We start from the raw sequence: 5,351 nt of genomic DNA on the forward strand, positions 1-5,351 counted from the left end.
GTAAAATATGATATCATAAAGAAATGAGGGGTGAGTTTTTACAGCACTGTAAATGAATACCCAAGATTGGGAGAATTTATCATATTTAGGTGGCAAGTTTTAAATATTTTCTATTTATATTAAGTAGATATCATACTTGTTTTTTACTTAAATATATGTGGCATCACATCAAACAGTAATAAATGAATATCTTTGTTAATAGAACAGAATAGAATAGAATAATCACTTCTAGGATATAGAATGTATAAGTTATGTACACTTAAGAATATAAATGAAATTTGTCTATATTATTAGTAATAAAAAACAATTTATTGTGTAAAAGTAGGTTAATACTCGAAATTTAACTGGAAATTCTGTAACTAAAAATCAAGAAAATCTTGCAGAAAGAGTCAACATGTGATTTATTTCATTATTTATATCTTATTTCATCTGCCAGTTTTAGTTATGCAGTTATTCAGTGTAGTGACTTCATGCTTCTGCACTGAACAGATTGGATTTGAGAAAGTGGTGTGTACGTATGTGTGTGTGTCTGTCTGCAAATTCTCTTCACTTGGAAAGATAGAGAGAGAAAATAGGGACTCACTCTTTTTTTATTACTGCACGTGCTTTCTGGAAAACTTCCTGTTAGTAATGAGTGTTTTGTTTTTGATGTCATTGTCTTCCTGTAACAGTTGGCTGTAGTAGCTTATCTCCCTTTGCAGAAAGAGTATTAAATCTTGATCTTACTAAAGGTGAAGATGAAGTCACGAAGGATTGGTGAGCGGAAGGCCAAGTGTAAACAAGTCTGTTTGTTTTTCGCAAGAGGATGATTTCAAGGAAAATAGACATTGGTTGTTCCCCAGAGACATTTCGGGAAGGATCTGCTGCCTTGTCCTGAGCTGACACCGCTGATGAAAATAACCCCGAAGTACAAAGTTGGCCCGAGGGTCCAATGTTGTAAACTCAGACTAACTTCATTAATAGAAGGTAAGTTAGGTAGAGAGCGAACAGGGCGCTGATTGTACTTCAGCATTTTACTTGTTGAGGATGCAGCACTAAAACCATCGGTACATAATCATCAGCCTATGTGTGTCGTCTCTGTGTGACTGATGCGTTTATATGATTACAATCTGATGGGTCATGATCGCAGTCATGCACAGTTTATATTACTGCAGCACCTCCAGAACAATTGGATAATAAGGTAAAATTAGATTTTTATTACATTAAAAGTTACCAAAACAATCGACTTGGACAGTTTACATCTTCTCACAGTATGTTTGACGTTATTCTGTTGTGGTTGCGAAGAGCCACAGGCACACTTTTACAAGCTCTGCGATATAAATACTTCCCATGTCCAACAATAAAAGTATGACAAATGTAAAACATAAACATCACATTACAATACATATGTCTGCATTATTGTATTGCATTTTATTATTAAAGGTAACCACCAGTATTCCATTTTATCCAATCAGTTTAGCCCAGATTTGATGAGATGAGACCCACTAAGGATATTTCCAAGGGACTTGTGACCAAGTAGGCAGCAGTAAAAGCTGTAGACAGTATAATATATTATACAGTATAATATAAAAGATACAAAAGCAGATACATGAACAAACATGAGGGTAGGTTAGATTACAGATGTAATATATTTCTTATATGTTCAGGTTTTGTACATAAAAATGCATGCTGAAACATAAAAGCATCCCACGGCTGCTTGTAATCCTATTTTACGTCCGATGGAGACTGCAGGAAATTGAAGATTTAAGCCAAAACAGCAAGATTACAATTACATCCAGATGATACGCAGTCACGAGCCGAAATGCGAAGATCTAAATTGTCACATGTCAACATCAAACTGTAAAAAAGCTAAATAAATAGGAGAGCTTTAGTGTTTCTCTGATGCCCTTATTTGGCCTGGAGAATCAGTTGTTTTAGTGCAGCTGCCAAACACTTCTAAGCAGAACGCCTTAATGTACTGTGACTGCAGTTATAATGAAGGATTATCGGCTCAATTTCTGTGAATGATTCTGTATATTAACTGTGACCTGATGAAAACCTGCAGTCTGGGTGTCAGCCTGCTTCTTTTCTCGGGGCTTATTCAGCGGGATCATCGAGGGTTTGCTTATATCACCAGTTCTCAAAGTGGGGTCTGGGGACCATGACGAAAAATATAATTTTGTAGGAATGGTAACAGAAAGGGACCATGTACCAAAAAAAACCATCACTATCACTTACCTCTGAAGTGTTTTAGGTTGAAAGGGTTTAGAATGCAAAAAGGGTAAATGGCATGTAGGAATACAAAAGTAGTAAGCATTTAGAAAACAGACGTCAGGATTATGAGGGGATTTGTACATTTTACCTTCCTTGCAAGAGTCCCCATGTCCCCTTAAGTGCAATCACTGATCAATTTCTTAACCCTCTCAAGGCAGGCGTTGCCGATTTACAACAGTTAAAAACTAACAACCTGATTACCCCACATACATATTTTATGAGTTCTTTTTACTCAGAAGTACCGCTGCAGGACTTAGTTGTGCATTAGCAACAAAAAGTTTAATTTGAGCCTGAGAGGGCTAAAGACAAAGATGTTTTACTGACGGTCCCAACATTATATGCTAGAAACACAATACATTTTATATGTCATCACATTTGGTTTCTCTGTTTATATTTCTAACTTGACCAACATTCCATAGACTCGCCCATAGGGATTATAATCTTCTAGGTCCAGTCCTTGTACAGACTATGAATGCAGAAATTGAGTGAAAACCAAATTGAAGTAAAAAAGCAGCAGAACACCTTCACAAAAGGAAAAGGCTGGAATACTGCTTTATATTTTCAAGGAATTTAACATTGCACTAACTGATACTCTTGTTTGTAAAATGTATTGCAGGAATAAAGCCAATGCTGAAATTAATTCTTACTGATCCCGGTCCTCTGTCAAATCCCACAGCTTCTCCTGGGATTGTGTATCGCAGTGTGTTTTCCTGCCAAGTTGTCCTCACCTGCCCCTACCTTACTCACAGGTGGCTCGGAGCCAAGCCTGACAGACTGCTGGAAGGGAAACTAGCCACCATCTGGAATATCACAGCCTGCCAGAAACAACCGAAGCCAGCTCACCGACAAAAGTTACATTTACGTACTATTGTGTGTGGACCAGTATGCGTCTTTTAAAAGTAAAGCTATTTCTTTATTATTTTATCCACACGGAAGAAGTGATATTAAAATCCATTTGATGTAAGATAAAGTGTTAAGTAAATGCCACATATATGTAGCATTTACTACATATATGTGGCATTTACACACATGGAAAAAATGCACATAGGGAAAAAATGCAAAGCTTAAAGGGAATACCGTACATTTAAACAAGCACATATTTCTAATACCTTATGACAGAAAACACACTGTAGGGGATCTGAAGTGCTGGTTATGATTTCTTTCTCAAGCCACAAGTTGCCATGCGCATATTTTGTGCCTCGTTAGTATGTATAATTTTCTTTTTCAGTCCCCTTTTTGTTTGCCAGGAACTCCAGGCTTACAGTGTAAGCTATTATGCATGCTTTTTTGGCGTAAACAACACTTTTTTTTCTAATATAGAATATCTACTGTATAGGAGCCACCCACAGAGTGTCATATCCACGGATCTTCTTCTGCTTGTCTCTTGGGGATGAGACACTTTTTTTCTTTTTACTTAAATTAGCATATTCAAGCTATTACAATTCATATGCACTCTTTTATGTTTGCTTGTTTCAAAGGTGAAAGGAAGACACAAGAGCTATTATGCAGATGACATGGTTTGCATGTGTAAGGCTGCACACATGCAATCCTAAAATCTCCAAATATCAGTGAAGCTGAAATGTTTTACAGGAGCGAGAAAAGGTTCAAAAACAAGGTACAGTGCTGTGGGGCTGAATAAGCAAATATTAAAATAATGCCATGAGTCCATCCATTTATTCTCTTCTGGGAGAGCTGGAGCCTATCCCAGCTACCATAGGGTGAGAAACAGGGGACACCCTGTACATGTTGCCAGGCTATCGCTGGGGCTTACAATAATGCACTGTACCATAATCTGGTGCTCTACATTTCTCTGAACATGTGTAATGCAAAGCAATACAATACTGTACACCCACAGACACACATGATACCAGTAGTTTTTTTTTTATTCTTTTTCGATTTTTCTTGCTTTGAGCTGATGTAACCAGTACATTTCCCCAGGATGGGATCAATAACATCTCATCTACATGTCATTATGTTTTGAGTTGACATAGATCTTTCACATTTGATGACCCACATAAGTATCAGACAGCTTGCATAAATAAAAACAAACAAACAAAAACAAAGAAAAAATAAAACGTATGAATGAAGCAGAGAGAAGAAAAATTATGCTCATGTCGAATTTTGACTTGATTAGAAATGCAGGATTTCAAGTGGATAGGAAAACCTTGAAATTATTTGAATGTCATGTCACAAATAAGCTGTAATATTGGAATGTTTACTCATCAATAACCCTTAAAATACCGTCATGATAACTTAATTCGTGACAAATGAAAGAAAATTGAATACTAATCCATGGAAAACATGCACGGCAGCATTTTACTTACCTCAAAAGCCTCAGTGAAGCCTCGATGAACTGCAGCCAGTAATTGCAGATAGCTCAGCGATTTTCCTGGCTTAATCCTACAGGGGGAGTTGTTACTCTACAGGTACTGGAGCACCTGGATGAAGGGAGGAAGAGAAAGACGAAAGAGGGAGGAGAGTGCAGCTGAGGTGAATGGCGAGATGGAAGCCACAGCCCGAAGCCTCAACACAGTCTGGAAGGGTAATCTAATCAGGTTTTTCCGAGACTCTCTTATCCCCATCTCTCACACACTTTCTGGGAAATAAGATGAGCTTATTCTTCATTTTTTAAGTGATCTTTTCCGTTTCATTATCTTCAAATACTTATGTAAAGGTATGAAAACAAGAGATAAACATGCCTGGGTATCCCCTGCAGGAAGTCTAGAAATCTAGACAGGTTTCAGGATATTTACTGGCACGAAAATCACAGAATTAAGGTAATTTAATTTAATGCTGATAGCGAGTCAGGACAATACTGTGTGTTTTAGTGTACATGTAACAATTTCGGGTTGGAGAATGGGTCATATACAAGCTTCTACCAAATAATATATCAGAGTATCTAGAAAAGTCTTTAAGAGACAGCATTTACCACAAAGGATTCAACACTTTCTCCACACTGTGTAGACAGAACAATCCCAGCGGGAAAGACTGACCCACAGGATAAAGACATTATCTACTATTTTACACCAGAAATGTCATATGGGCTACTGAAGAGTGCGGCTGTTAAAGCTGTCATAGTTACTTCCCAGCAATAAACC

At 37.3% G+C, this 5,351-nt stretch overlaps 1 long non-coding RNA gene across 1 annotated transcript; it reads left to right on the plus strand.

The window, feature by feature from the left end:
- The first annotated feature begins 737 nt into the window (after positions 1 to 737).
- On the plus strand, positions 738 to 4,089 carry LOC309695444. The gene is made up of 3 exons (XR_014273149.1): positions 738 to 966; positions 3,003 to 3,152; positions 3,732 to 4,089. It is a non-coding gene; the product is annotated as an uncharacterized lncRNA (long non-coding RNA).
- Positions 4,090 to 5,351: the final 1,262 nt, after the last annotated feature.

The sequence above is a fragment of the Aulonocara stuartgranti genome (genome assembly GCF_965226115.1).
Source record: "Aulonocara stuartgranti genome assembly, chromosome: 19".
NCBI classification, from domain to species: domain Eukaryota; kingdom Metazoa; phylum Chordata; class Actinopteri; order Cichliformes; family Cichlidae; genus Aulonocara; species Aulonocara stuartgranti.